Source organism: Triplophysa dalaica, chromosome 24 (genome assembly GCF_015846415.1).
Source record: "Triplophysa dalaica isolate WHDGS20190420 chromosome 24, ASM1584641v1, whole genome shotgun sequence".
Classification (NCBI taxonomy): domain Eukaryota; kingdom Metazoa; phylum Chordata; class Actinopteri; order Cypriniformes; family Nemacheilidae; genus Triplophysa; species Triplophysa dalaica.
Window position 1 is genome coordinate 16840097 of NC_079565.1, and position 14404 is coordinate 16854500.

A 14404-nucleotide genomic window follows, 5' to 3' on the forward strand; every position below is an offset into this window, starting at 1 on the left:
GTTTGGGAACGACGGAACAGCAAACAACCGTATTAAAAAAAACATGGTATTAGGAAGTAATCGATCACTCGATTTGGTGCTCGTCTCTTGCGGAATCTGCAGATCTGACGCCAACAAGGTTCGAAATACGGACACAATACAAAATCTCTCTTCTTTTGATACATGATAAGGGGAGACGCGAACGCAGTCCCCCACTACCAGAAAATTATGCAGTCGAGATTCCCACATTTGGGGAATTCGCAAAAGTCAACCCAACCTGAGTGCAATGGCCGAGCCTCGTCCTGGGTGAACCGCCTTCGTGATCATGGTGTCTCCCCTGCCAGGTAAGTATGATTTGCCCCGTTCGGGCAAGACATCGCTTACTTGCTCTGCCATGCGCATCAACGCTGACCCCGAGCGAGCGTTCGGCAACTGCAAGTTCCAGTTGATTGCCTGTAGAACCCGTGGGGAAAGCGCACGAAGGCGACGGTCCACAGGCAACCATACACATGAACAGACAAATACATTAAGAATTCAACGCAAACAGTCCACATATGTGCTGAAAGTGTTTCAATTGGATGCTGGACACCTTTTGCATTTAAGCATTTGGCAGACGCCTTTATCCAAAGCGACTTACATTGCTTTATCCTATACGTTTACATAGGTATTTGCAATTCCCCAGGGAACGTACCAAAACCTGTTAACGCAATGCTCTTACCACGAGCTACAGGAAGCCCCGTTCTCTCTCTATCACACAACAGCATTTAAGCCAGGCGCAAGCGTCTCTAATAGGAACTCGTTCTTCAACACCTAACTATCCGCATACATTTAGGGCTTTAGTGAGTGCGTGCGTGAGACTGTGAGAGAGAGTGAGAGTGAGAGTGTGAGTGTGAGAGAGTGAGTGAGTGAGTGAGTGAGTGAGTGAGTGAGTGACTGAGTGAGTGAGTGAGTGACGTGAGTGAGTGGAGTGAGCTGAGTGAGTGAGTGAGTGATGTGAGTGAGTGAGTGAGTGGACTGTGAGAGAGAGGTGAGTGACCGAGTGAGTGAGTGACCGAGTGAGTGACTGAGGGACTGAGTGATGTGAGTACTTGCCAAAGTATTTTTCTGTATAAGACAGTCACGTGAGAATACTAAACTTTGCGTCTTCTCATCACTACCTTTCAACACAAGCTGCTATCCCCGAAAGGGGAATGCACCGTTCCTGGAGACACACTGCAATACCAGGTCGATGCCGTGGAGTGGGCGGAGCAAGCCCCGCTTCCAGCTCCGCGTTTCAAAAATCCATTTAATATATGGTCCCCAGATAGGGGACGTATCAGATATTAAACTGATAAGAACAGATACTACACTTGATCTTAGCCAAAAGGCCGAGAAGCGATGCCCACAATGGGTGGCAAAAGGCAGAGCGTGGGGCGGCACCGACTATTGGGCTTGCGGTGCACATGCGCCTCAAAGGTCAGCGTGTGATCGTACGAACACACAATCAAATGTATCGTTTAAACAACAGAATCAATTAACCAATTAACGAAAGAAGAAATAATTAAATGGGCTATTTTTGAAGACCTGAACGAATGAAGGAACGGACTGAAAATCAAATGTATCGTTTAAACAACAGAATCAATTAACCGATTAACGAAAGAAGAAATAATTAAATGGGCTATTTATGAAGACCTGAACGAATGAAGGAACGGACTGACAATCAAATGTATTGTTTAAACAATAGAATAAATTAACCGATTAACGAAAGAAGAAATAATTAAATGGGCTATTTATGAAGACCTGAACGGATGAAGGAACGGACGAGCACGCACACGTTTCACAGAAATGAAGGTCAGCGTGGTCTGGCAGAATCTCCGTCGAAGATGCGTTCTATACTCGTCTGATGAGGCGTCCAAAATATGAACGAAAAAACAATTAAACAAATGAATCAAACATAAAACCAGCAAACGAATAAATGAATATCTAAATAATTATATATATAAATATACCTACATGCATACATACATACATGTATGTGTGTTTGGGAACGACGGAACAGCAAACAACCGTATTAAAAAAAACATGGTATTAGGAAGTAATCGATCACTCGATTTGGTGCTCGTCTCTTGCGGAATCTGCAGATCTGACGCCAACAAGGTTCGAAATACGGACACAATACAAATCTCTCTTCTTTTGATACATGATAAGGGGAGAGCGCGAACGCAGTCCCCCACTACCAGAAATTATGCAGTCGAGATTCCCACATTTGGGGAATTCGCAAAAGTCAACCCAACCTGAGTGCAATGGCCGAGCCTCGTCCTGGGTGAACCGCCTTCGTGATCATGGTGTCTCCCCTGCCAGGTAAGTATGATTTGCCCCGTTCGGGCAAGACATCGCTTACTTGCCTCTGCCATGCGCATCAACGCTGACCCCGAGCGAGCGTTCGGCAACTGCAAGTTCCAGTTGATTGCTCTGTAGAACCGTGGGAAAGCGCACGAAGGCGACGGTCCACAGGCAAACATACACATGAACAGACAAATACATTAAGAATTCAACGCAAACAGTCCACATATGTGCTGAAAGTGTTTCAATTGGATGCTGGACACCTTTTGCATTTAAGCATTTGGCAGACGCCTTTATCCAAAGCGACTTACATTGCTTTTCCTATACAGTTTACATAGGTATTTGCAATTCCCAGGATCGTACCCAAAACCTGTTAACGCAATGCTCTTACACTGAGCTACAGGAAGCCCCGTTCTCTCTCTATCACACAACAGCATTTAAGCCAGGCGCAAGCGTCTCTAATAGGAACTACGTTCTTCAAACACATAACTATCCGCATACATTTAGGGCTTTAGTGAGTGCGTGCGTGAGACTGTGAGAGAGTGAGAGTGAGAGTGAGAGTGTGAGTGAGTGAGTGAGTGAGTGAGTGAGTGAGTGAGTGAGTGAGTGGTGAGTGAGTGAGTGAGTGACTGAGTGAGTGAGTGAGTGACCGAGTGAGTGAGTGAGTGAGTGAGTGACTGAGTGAGTGAGTGACGAGTGAGTGAGTGACCGATGTAGTGAGCTGACCGGTGAGTGACTGAGTGACTGAGTGATAGTGAGTGAGTACTTGCCAAAGTATTTTTCTGTATAAGACAGTCACGTGAGAAATAAAACTTTGCGTCTTCTCATCACTACCTTTCAACACAAGCTGCTATCCCCGAAAGGGAATGCACCGTTCCTGGAGACACTGCAATACCAGGTCGATGCGTGGAGTGGGCGGAGCAAGCCCCGCTTCCAGCTCCGCGTTTCAAAAATCCATTTAATATATGGTCCCCAGATAGGGGACGTATCAGATATTAAACTGATAAGAACAGATACTACACTTGATCTTAGCCAAAAGCCGAGAAGCGATGCCCACAATGGGTGGCAAAAGGCAGAGCGTGGGGCGGCACCGACTATTGGGCTTGCGGTGCACATGCGCCTCAAAGGTCAGCGTGTGATCGTACGAACACACAATCAAATGTATCGTTTTAAACAACAGAATCAATTAACCAATTAACGAAAGAAGAAATAATTAAATGGGCTATTTTTGAAGACCTGAACGAATGAAGGAACGGACTGAAAATCAAATGTATCGTTTAAACAACAGAATCAATTAACCGATTAACGAAAGAAGAAATAATTAAATGGGCTATTTATGAAGACCTGAACGAATGAAGGAACGGACTGACAATCAAATGTATTGTTTAAACAATAGAATAAATTAACGAATTAACGAAAGAAGAAATAATTAAATGGGCTATTTATGAAGACCTGAACGGATGAAGGAACGGACGAGCACGCACACGTTTCACAGAAATGAAGGTCAGCGTGGTCTGGCAGAATCTCCGTCGAAGATGCGTTCTATACTCGTCTGATGAGGCGTCCAAAATATGAACGAAAAAACAATTAAACAAATGAATCAAACATAAAACCAGCAAACGAATAAATGAATATCTAAATAATTATATATATAAATATACCTACATGCATACATACATACATGTATGTGTGTTTGGGAACGACGGAACAGCAAACAACCGTATAAAAAAAACATGGTATTAGGAAGTAATCGATCACTCGATTTGGTGCTCGTCTCTTGCGGAATCTGCAGATCTGACGCCAACAAGGTTCGAAATACGGACACAATACAAAATCTCTCTTCTTTTGATACATGATAAGGGGAGAGCGCGAACGCAGTCCCCCACTACCAGAAATTATGCAGTCGAGATTCCCACATTTGGGGAATTCGCAAAAGTCAACCCAACCTGAGTGCAATGGCCGAGCCTCGTCCTGGGTGAACCGCCTTCGTGATCATGGTGTCTCCCCTGCCAGGTAAGTATGATTTGCCCCGTTCGGGCAAGACATCGCTTACTTGCCTCTGCCATGCGCATCAACGCTGACCCCGAGCGAGCGTTCGGCAACTGCAAGTTCCAGTTGATTGCTCTGTAGAACCCGTGGGAAAGCGCACGAAGGCGACGGTCCACAGGCAAACATACACATGAACAGACAAATACATTAAGAATTCAACGCAAACAGTCCACATATGTGCTGAAAGTGTTTCAATTGGATGCTGGACACCTTTTGCATTTAAGCATTTGGCAGACGCCTTTATCCAAAGCGACTTACATTGCTTTATCCTATACATTTACATAGGTATTTGCAATTCCCAGGGATCGTACCCAAAACCTGTTAACGCAATGCTCTTACCACTGAGCTACAGGAAGCCCCGTTCTCTCTCTATCACACAACAGCATTTAAGCCAGGCGCAAGCGTCTCTAATAGGAACTACGTTCTTCAACACATAACTATCCGCATACATTTAGGGCTTTAGTGAGTGCGTGCGTGAGACTGTGAGAGAGTGAGAGTGAGAGTGTGAGTGTGAGAGAGTGAGTGAGTGAGTGAGTGAGTGAGTGAGTGAGTGAGTGAGTGAGTGACTGAGTGAGTGAGTGAGTGAGTGAGTGAGTGAGTGAGTGACTGAGTGAGTGAGTGAGTGAGTGAGTGAGTGACTGAGTGAGTGAGTGACCGAGTGAGTGAGTGACCGAGTGAGTGACTGAGTGACTGAGTGACTGAGTGAGTGAGTACTTGCCAAAGTATTTTTCTGTATAAGACAGTCACGTGAGAAATAAAACTTTGCGTCTTCTCATCACTACCTTTCAACACAAGCTGCTATCCCCGAAAGGGGAATGCACCGTTCCTGGAGACACTGCAATACCAGGTCGATGCGTGGAGTGGGCGGAGCAAGCCCCGCTTCCAGCTCCGCGTTTCAAAAATCCATTTAATATATGGTCCCCAGATAGGGGACGTATCAGATATTAAACTGATAAGAACAGATACTACACTTGATCTTAGCCAAAAGGCCGAGAAGCGATGCCCACAATGGGTGGCAAAAGGCAGAGCGTGGGGCGGCACCGACTATTGGGCTTGCGGTGCACATGCGCCTCAAAGGTCAGCGTGTGATCGTACGAACACACAATCAAATGTATCGTTTAAACAACAGAATCAATTAACCAATTAACGAAAGAAGAAATAATTAAATGGGCTATTTTTGAAGACCTGAACGAATGAAGGAACGGACTGAAAATCAAATGTATCGTTTAAACAACAGAATCAATTAACCGATTAACGAAAGAAGAAATAATTAAATGGGCTATTTATGAAGACCTGAACGAATGAAGGAACGGACTGACAATCAAATGTATTGTTTAAACAATAGAATAAATTAACCGATTAACGAAAGAAGAAATAATTAAATGGGCTATTTATGAAGACCTGAACGGATGAAGGAACGGACGAGCACGCACACGTTTCACAGAAATGAAGGTCAGCGTGGTCTGGCAGAATCTCCGTCGAAGATGCGTTCTATACTCGTCTGATGAGGCGTCCAAAATATGAACGAAAAAACAATTAAACAAATGAATCAAACATAAAACCAGCAAACGAATAAATGAATATCTAAATAATTATATATATAAATATACCTACATGCATACATACATACATGTATGTGTGTTTGGGAACGACGGAACAGCAAACAACCGTATTAAAAAAAAACATGGTATTAGGAAGTAATCGATCACTCGATTTGGTGCTCGTCTCTTGCGGAATCTGCAGATCTGACGCCAACAAGGTTCGAAATACGGACACAATACAAAATCTCTCTTCTTTTGATACATGATAAGGGGAGAGCGCGAACGCAGTCCCCCACTACCAGAAATTATGCAGTCGAGATTCCCACATTTGGGGAATTCGCAAAAGTCAACCCAACCTGAGTGCAATGGCCGAGCCTCGTCCTGGGTGAACCGCCTTCGTGATCATGGTGTCTCCCCTGCCAGGTAAGTATGATTTGCCCCGTTCGGGCAAGACATCGCTTACTTGCCTCTGCCATGCGCATCAACGCTGACCCCGAGCGAGCGTTCGGCAACTGCAAGTTCCAGTTGATTGCTCTGTAGAACCCGTGGGAAAGCGCACGAAGGCGACGGTCCACAGGCAAACATACACATGAACAGACAAATACATTAAGAATTCAACGCAAACAGTCCACATATGTGCTGAAAGTGTTTCAATTGGATGCTGGACACCTTTTGCATTTAAGCATTTGGCAGACGCCTTTATCCAAAGCGACTTACATTGCTTTATCCTATACATTTACATAGGTATTTGCAATTCCCAGGGATCGTACCCAAAACCTGTTAACGCAATGCTCTTACCACTGAGCTACAGGAAGCCCCGTTCTCTCTCTATCACACAACAGCATTTAAGCCAGGCGCAAGCGTCTCTAATAGGAACTACGTTCTTCAACACATAACTATCCGCATACATTTAGGGCTTTAGTGAGTGCGTGCGTGAGACTGTGAGAGAGTGAGAGTGAGAGTGTGAGTGTGAGAGAGTGAGTGAGTGAGTGAGTGAGTGAGTGAGTGAGTGAGAGTGAGTGAGTGAGTGAGTGAGTGAGTGAGTGAGTGAGTGACTGAGTGAGTGAGTGAGTGACGAGTGAGTGAGTGAGTGAGTGAGTGAGTGAGTGAGTGAGTGACTGAGTGAGTGAGTGACCGAGTGAGTGAGTGACCGAGTGAGTGACTGAGTGAGTGAGTGAGTGAGTACTTGCCAAAGTATTTTTCTGTATAAGACAGTCACGTGAGAAATAAAACTTTGCGTCTTCTCATCACTACCTTTCAACACAAGCTGCTATCCCCGAAAGGGGAATGCACCGTTCCTGGAGACACTGCAATACCAGGTCGATGCGTGGAGTGGGCGGAGCAAGCCCCGCTTCCAGCTCCGCGTTTCAAAAATCCATTTAATATATGGTCCCCAGATAGGGGACGTATCAGATATTAAACTGATAAGAACAGATACTACACTTGATCTTAGCCAAAAGGCCGAGAAGCGATGCCCACAATGGGTGGCAAAAGGCAGAGCGTGGGGCGGCACCGACTATTGGGCTTGCGGTGCACATGCGCCTCAAAGGTCAGCGTGTGATCGTACGAACACACAATCAAATGTATCGTTTAAACAACAGAATCAATTAACCAATTAACGAAAGAAGAAATAATTAAATGGGCTATTTTTGAAGACCTGAACGAATGAAGGAACGGACTGAAAATCAAATGTATCGTTTAAACAACAGAATCAATTAACCGATTAACGAAAGAAGAAATAATTAAATGGGCTATTTATGAAGACCTGAACGAATGAAGGAACGGACTGACAATCAAATGTATTGTTTAAACAATAGAATAAATTAACCGATTAACGAAAGAAGAAATAATTAAATGGGCTATTTATGAAGACCTGAACGGATGAAGGAACGGACGAGCACGCACACGTTTCACAGAAATGAAGGTCAGCGTGGTCTGGCAGAATCTCCGTCGAAGATGCGTTCTATACTCGTCTGATGAGGCGTCCAAAATATGAACGAAAAAACAATTAAACAAATGAATCAAACATAAAACCAGCAAACGAATAAATGAATATCTAAATAATTATATATATAAATATACCTACATGCATACATACATACATGTATGTGTGTTTGGGAACGACGGAACAGCAAACAACCGTATTAAAAAAAAACATGGTATTAGGAAGTAATCGATCACTCGATTTGGTGCTCGTCTCTTGCGGAATCTGCAGATCTGACGCCAACAAGGTTCGAAATACGGACACAATACAAAATCTCTCTTCTTTTGATACATGATAAGGGGAGAGCGCGAACGCAGTCCCCCACTACCAGAAATTATGCAGTCGAGATTCCCACATTTGGGGAATTCGCAAAAGTCAACCCAACCTGAGTGCAATGGCCGAGCCTCGTCCTGGGTGAACCGCCTTCGTGATCATGGTGTCTCCCCTGCCAGGTAAGTATGATTTGCCCCGTTCGGGCAAGACATCGCTTACTTGCCTCTGCCATGCGCATCAACGCTGACCCCGAGCGAGCGTTCGGCAACTGCAAGTTCCAGTTGATTGCTCTGTAGAACCCGTGGGAAAGCGCACGAAGGCGACGGTCCACAGGCAAACATACACATGAACAGACAAATACATTAAGAATTCAACGCAAACAGTCCACATATGTGCTGAAAGTGTTTCAATTGGATGCTGGACACCTTTTGCATTTAAGCATTTGGCAGACGCCTTTATCCAAAGCGACTTACATTGCTTTATCCTATACATTTACATAGGTATTTGCAATTCCCAGGGATCGTACCCAAAACCTGTTAACGCAATGCTCTTACCACTGAGCTACAGGAAGCCCCGTTCTCTCTCTATCACACAACAGCATTTAAGCCAGGCGCAAGCGTCTCTAATAGGAACTACGTTCTTCAACACATAACTATCCGCATACATTTAGGGCTTTAGTGAGTGCGTGCGTGAGACTGTGAGAGAGTGAGAGTGAGAGTGTGAGAGAGTGAGTGAGTGAGTGAGTGAGTGAGTGAGTGAGTGAGTGAGTGAGTGAGTGAGTGAGTGAGTGAGTGAGTGACGTGAGTGAGTGAGTGACGAGTGAGTGAGTGAGTGAGTGAGTGAGTGAGTGACTGAGTGAGTGAGTGACCGAGTGAGTGAGTGACCGAGTGAGTGACTGAGTGACTGAGTGACTGAGTGAGTGAGTACTTGCCAAAGTATTTTTCTGTATAAGACAGTCACGTGAGAAATAAAACTTTGCGTCTTCTCATCACTACCTTTCAACACAAGCTGCTATCCCCGAAAGGGGAATGCACCGTTCCTGGAGACACTGCAATACCAGGTCGATGCGTGGAGTGGGCGGAGCAAGCCCCGCTTCCAGCTCCGCGTTTCAAAAATCCATTTAATATATGGTCCCCAGATAGGGGACGTATCAGATATTAAACTGATAAGAACAGATACTACACTTGATCTTAGCCAAAAGGCCGAGAAGCGATGCCCACAATGGGTGGCAAAAGGCAGAGCGTGGGGCGGCACCGACTATTGGGCTTGCGGTGCACATGCGCCTCAAAGGTCAGCGTGTGATCGTACGAACACACAATCAAATGTATCGTTTAAACAACAGAATCAATTAACCAATTAACGAAAGAAGAAATAATTAAATGGGCTATTTTTGAAGACCTGAACGAATGAAGGAACGGACTGAAAATCAAATGTATCGTTTAAACAACAGAATCAATTAACCGATTAACGAAAGAAGAAATAATTAAATGGGCTATTTATGAAGACCTGAACGAATGAAGGAACGGACTGACAATCAAATGTATTGTTTAAACAATAGAATAAATTAACCGATTAACGAAAGAAGAAATAATTAAATGGGCTATTTATGAAGACCTGAACGGATGAAGGAACGGACGAGCACGCACACGTTTCACAGAAATGAAGGTCAGCGTGGTCTGGCAGAATCTCCGTCGAAGATGCGTTCTATACTCGTCTGATGAGGCGTCCAAAATATGAACGAAAAAACAATTAAACAAATGAATCAAACATAAAACCAGCAAACGAATAAATGAATATCTAAATAATTATATATATAAATATACCTACATGCATACATACATACATGTATGTGTGTTTGGGAACGACGGAACAGCAAACAACCGTATTAAAAAAAAACATGGTATTAGGAAGTAATCGATCACTCGATTTGGTGCTCGTCTCTTGCGGAATCTGCAGATCTGACGCCAACAAGGTTCGAAATACGGACACAATACAAAATCTCTCTTCTTTTGATACATGATAAGGGGAGAGCGCGAACGCAGTCCCCCACTACCAGAAATTATGCAGTCGAGATTCCCACATTTGGGGAATTCGCAAAAGTCAACCCAACCTGAGTGCAATGGCCGAGCCTCGTCCTGGGTGAACCGCCTTCGTGATCATGGTGTCTCCCCTGCCAGGTAAGTATGATTTGCCCCGTTCGGGCAAGACATCGCTTACTTGCCTCTGCCATGCGCATCAACGCTGACCCCGAGCGAGCGTTCGGCAACTGCAAGTTCCAGTTGATTGCTCTGTAGAACCCGTGGGAAAGCGCACGAAGGCGACGGTCCACAGGCAAACATACACATGAACAGACAAATACATTAAGAATTCAACGCAAACAGTCCACATATGTGCTGAAAGTGTTTCAATTGGATGCTGGACACCTTTTGCATTTAAGCATTTGGCAGACGCCTTTATCCAAAGCGACTTACATTGCTTTATCCTATACATTTACATAGGTATTTGCAATTCCCAGGGATCGTACCCAAAACCTGTTAACGCAATGCTCTTACCACTGAGCTACAGGAAGCCCCGTTCTCTCTCTATCACACAACAGCATTTAAGCCAGGCGCAAGCGTCTCTAATAGGAACTACGTTCTTCAACACATAACTATCCGCATACATTTAGGGCTTTAGTGAGTGCGTGCGTGAGACTGTGAGAGAGTGAGAGTGAGAGTGAGAGAGTGAGTGAGTGAGTGAGTGAGTGAGTGAGTGAGTGAGTGAGTGAGTGAGTGAGTGAGTGAGTGAGTGAGTGACTGAGTGAGTGAGTGAGTGACTGAGTGAGTGAGTGAGTGAGTGAGTGAGTGAGTGACTGAGTGAGTGAGTGACCGAGTGAGTGAGTGACCGAGTGAGTGACTGAGTGACTGAGTGACTGAGTGAGTGAGTACTTGCCAAAGTATTTTTCTGTATAAGACAGTCACGTGAGAAATAAAACTTTGCGTCTTCTCATCACTACCTTTCAACACAAGCTGCTATCCCCGAAAGGGGAATGCACCGTTCCTGGAGACACTGCAATACCAGGTCGATGCGTGGAGTGGGCGGAGCAAGCCCCGCTTCCAGCTCCGCGTTTCAAAAATCCATTTAATATATGGTCCCCAGATAGGGGACGTATCAGATATTAAACTGATAAGAACAGATACTACACTTGATCTTAGCCAAAAGGCCGAGAAGCGATGCCCACAATGGGTGGCAAAAGGCAGAGCGTGGGGCGGCACCGACTATTGGGCTTGCGGTGCACATGCGCCTCAAAGGTCAGCGTGTGATCGTACGAACACACAATCAAATGTATCGTTTAAACAACAGAATCAATTAACCAATTAACGAAAGAAGAAATAATTAAATGGGCTATTTTTGAAGACCTGAACGAATGAAGGAACGGACTGAAAATCAAATGTATCGTTTAAACAACAGAATCAATTAACCGATTAACGAAAGACGAAATAATTAAATGGGCTATTTATGAAGACCTGAACGAATGAAGGAACGGACTGACAATCAAATGTATTGTTTAAACAATAGAATAAATTAACCGATTAACGAAAGAAGAAATAATTAAATGGGCTATTTATGAAGACCTGAACGGATGAAGGAACGGACGAGCACGCACACGTTTCACAGAAATGAAGGTCAGCGTGGTCTGGCAGAATCTCCGTCGAAGATGCGTTCTATACTCGTCTGATGAGGCGTCCAAAATATGAACGAAAAAACAATTAAACAAATGAATCAAACATAAAACCAGCAAACGAATAAATGAATATCTAAATAATTATATATATAAATATACCTACATGCATACATACATACATGTATGTGTGTTTGGGAACGACGGAACAGCAAACAACCGTATTAAAAAAAAACATGGTATTAGGAAGTAATCGATCACTCGATTTGGTGCTCGTCTCTTGCGGAATCTGCAGATCTGACGCCAACAAGGTTCGAAATACGGACACAATACAAAATCTCTCTTCTTTTGATACATGATAAGGGGAGAGCGCGAACGCAGTCCCCCACTACCAGAAATTATGCAGTCGAGATTCCCACATTTGGGGAATTCGCAAAAGTCAACCCAACCTGAGTGCAATGGCCGAGCCTCGTCCTGGGTGAACCGCCTTCGTGATCATGGTGTCTCCCCTGCCAGGTAAGTATGATTTGCCCCGTTCGGGCAAGACATCGCTTACTTGCCTCTGCCATGCGCATCAACGCTGACCCCGAGCGAGCGTTCGGCAACTGCAAGTTCCAGTTGATTGCTCTGTAGAACCCGTGGGAAAGCGCACGAAGGCGACGGTCCACAGGCAAACATACACATGAACAGACAAATACATTAAGAATTCAACGCAAACAGTCCACATATGTGCTGAAAGTGTTTCAATTGGATGCTGGACACCTTTTGCATTTAAGCATTTGGCAGACGCCTTTATCCAAAGCGACTTACATTGCTTTATCCTATACATTTACATAGGTATTTGCAATTCCCAGGGATCGTACCCAAAACCTGTTAACGCAATGCTCTTACCACTGAGCTACAGGAAGCCCCGTTCTCTCTCTATCACACAACAGCATTTAAGCCAGGCGCAAGCGTCTCTAATAGGAACTACGTTCTTCAACACATAACTATCCGCATACATTTAGGGCTTTAGTGAGTGCGTGCGTGAGACTGTGAGAGAGTGAGAGTGAGAGTGTGAGTGAGAGAGTGAGTGAGTGAGTGAGTGAGTGAGTGAGTGAGTGAGTGAGTGAGTGAGTGAGTGACTGAGAGTGAGTGAGTGACTGAGTGAGTGAGTGAGTGACCGAGTGAGTGAGTGAGTGAGTGAGTGACTGAGTGAGTGAGTGACCGAGTGAGTGAGTGACCGAGTGAGTGACTGAGTGACTGAGTGACTGAGTGAGTGAGTACTTGCCAAAGTATTTTTCTGTATAAGACAGTCACGTGAGAAATAAAACTTTGCGTCTTCTCATCACTACCTTTCAACACAAGCTGCTATCCCCGAAAGGGGAATGCACCGTTCCTGGAGACACTGCAATACCAGGTCGATGCGTGGAGTGGGCGGAGCAAGCCCCGCTTCCAGCTCCGCGTTTCAAAAATCCATTTAATATATGGTCCCCAGATAGGGGACGTATCAGATATTAAACTGATAAGAACAGATACTACACTTGATCTTAGCCAAAAGGCCGAGAAGCGATGCCCACAATGGGTGGCAAAAGGCAGAGCGTGGGGCGGCACCGACTATTGGGCTTGCGGTGCACATGCGCCTCAAAGGTCAGCGTGTGATCGTACGAACACACAATCAAATGTATCGTTTAAACAACAGAATCAATTAACCAATTAACGAAAGAAGAAATAATTAAATGGGCTATTTTTGAAGACCTGAACGAATGAAGGAACGGACTGAAAATCAAATGTATCGTTTAAACAACAGAATCAATTAACCGATTAACGAAAGAAGAAATAATTAAATGGGCTATTTATGAAGACCTGAACGAATGAAGGAACGGACTGACAATCAAATGTATTGTTTAAACAATAGAATAAATTAACCGATTAACGAAAGAAGAAATAATTAAATGGGCTATTTATGAAGACCTGAACGGATGAAGGAACGGACGAGCACGCACACGTTTCACAGAAATGAAGGTCAGCGTGGTCTGGCAGAATCTCCGTCGAAGATGCGTTCTATACTCGTCTGATGAGGCGTCCAAAATATGAACGAAAAAACAATTAAACAAATGAATCAAACATAAAACCAGCAAACGAATAAATGAATATCTAAATAATTATATATATAAATATACCTACATGCATACATACATACATGTATGTGTGTTTGGGAACGACGGAACAGCAAACAACCGTATTAAAAAAAAACAGGGTATTAGGAAGTAATCGATCACTCGATTTGGTGCTCGTCTCTTGCGGAATCTGCAGATCTGACGCCAACAAGGTTCGAAATACGGACACAATACAAAATCTCTCTTCTTTTGATACATGATAAGGGGAGAGCGCGAACGCAGTCCCCCACTACCAGAAATTATGCAGTCGAGATTCCCACATTTGGGGAATTCGCAAAAGTCAACCCAACCTGAGTGCAATGGCCGAGCCTCGTCCTGGGTGAACCGCCTTCGTGATCATGGTGTCTCCCCCTGCCAGGTAAGTATGATTTGCCCCGTTCGGGCAAGACATCGCTTACTTGCCTCTGCCATGCGCATCAACGCTGACCCCGAGCGA

General features: G+C 44.4%; 15 non-coding genes across 15 annotated transcripts; all 15 read right to left on the bottom strand.

Moving 5' to 3' along the window:
- Positions 1-167: 167 nt before the first annotated feature.
- On the bottom strand, positions 168-331 carry LOC130415022 (U1 spliceosomal RNA). The gene has a single exon (XR_008905797.1). It is a non-coding gene; the product is annotated as a U1 spliceosomal RNA (small nuclear RNA).
- An 833-nt stretch (positions 332-1164) lies between these two features.
- LOC130415090 (U2 spliceosomal RNA) lies at positions 1165-1358 on the bottom strand. The gene has a single exon (XR_008905864.1). It is a non-coding gene; the product is annotated as a U2 spliceosomal RNA (small nuclear RNA).
- An 805-nt stretch (positions 1359-2163) lies between these two features.
- Positions 2164-2327, bottom strand: LOC130414967 (U1 spliceosomal RNA). The gene has a single exon (XR_008905745.1). It is a non-coding gene; the product is annotated as a U1 spliceosomal RNA (small nuclear RNA).
- An 835-nt stretch (positions 2328-3162) lies between these two features.
- On the bottom strand, positions 3163-3352 carry LOC130415087 (U2 spliceosomal RNA). Its single transcript, XR_008905861.1, has one exon. It is a non-coding gene; the product is annotated as a U2 spliceosomal RNA (small nuclear RNA).
- An 806-nt stretch (positions 3353-4158) lies between these two features.
- Positions 4159-4322, bottom strand: LOC130414968 (U1 spliceosomal RNA). Its single transcript, XR_008905746.1, has one exon. It is a non-coding gene; the product is annotated as a U1 spliceosomal RNA (small nuclear RNA).
- Positions 4323-5160: 838 nt separating this feature from the next.
- LOC130415055 (U2 spliceosomal RNA) lies at positions 5161-5351 on the bottom strand. Its single transcript, XR_008905829.1, has one exon. It is a non-coding gene; the product is annotated as a U2 spliceosomal RNA (small nuclear RNA).
- Positions 5352-6158: 807 nt separating this feature from the next.
- LOC130414969 (U1 spliceosomal RNA) lies at positions 6159-6322 on the bottom strand. Its single transcript, XR_008905747.1, has one exon. It is a non-coding gene; the product is annotated as a U1 spliceosomal RNA (small nuclear RNA).
- Positions 6323-7173: 851 nt separating this feature from the next.
- LOC130415056 (U2 spliceosomal RNA) lies at positions 7174-7364 on the bottom strand. Its single transcript, XR_008905830.1, has one exon. It is a non-coding gene; the product is annotated as a U2 spliceosomal RNA (small nuclear RNA).
- Positions 7365-8171: 807 nt separating this feature from the next.
- Positions 8172-8335, bottom strand: LOC130414970 (U1 spliceosomal RNA). Its single transcript, XR_008905748.1, has one exon. It is a non-coding gene; the product is annotated as a U1 spliceosomal RNA (small nuclear RNA).
- Positions 8336-9171: 836 nt separating this feature from the next.
- Positions 9172-9362, bottom strand: LOC130415058 (U2 spliceosomal RNA). Its single transcript, XR_008905833.1, has one exon. It is a non-coding gene; the product is annotated as a U2 spliceosomal RNA (small nuclear RNA).
- Positions 9363-10169: 807 nt separating this feature from the next.
- On the bottom strand, positions 10170-10333 carry LOC130414971 (U1 spliceosomal RNA). Its single transcript, XR_008905749.1, has one exon. It is a non-coding gene; the product is annotated as a U1 spliceosomal RNA (small nuclear RNA).
- An 838-nt stretch (positions 10334-11171) lies between these two features.
- Positions 11172-11362, bottom strand: LOC130415059 (U2 spliceosomal RNA). The gene has a single exon (XR_008905834.1). It is a non-coding gene; the product is annotated as a U2 spliceosomal RNA (small nuclear RNA).
- Positions 11363-12169: 807 nt separating this feature from the next.
- On the bottom strand, positions 12170-12333 carry LOC130414972 (U1 spliceosomal RNA). The gene has a single exon (XR_008905750.1). It is a non-coding gene; the product is annotated as a U1 spliceosomal RNA (small nuclear RNA).
- An 838-nt stretch (positions 12334-13171) lies between these two features.
- On the bottom strand, positions 13172-13362 carry LOC130415060 (U2 spliceosomal RNA). The gene has a single exon (XR_008905835.1). It is a non-coding gene; the product is annotated as a U2 spliceosomal RNA (small nuclear RNA).
- Positions 13363-14169: 807 nt separating this feature from the next.
- Positions 14170-14334, bottom strand: LOC130415014 (U1 spliceosomal RNA). The gene has a single exon (XR_008905789.1). It is a non-coding gene; the product is annotated as a U1 spliceosomal RNA (small nuclear RNA).
- Positions 14335-14404: the final 70 nt, after the last annotated feature.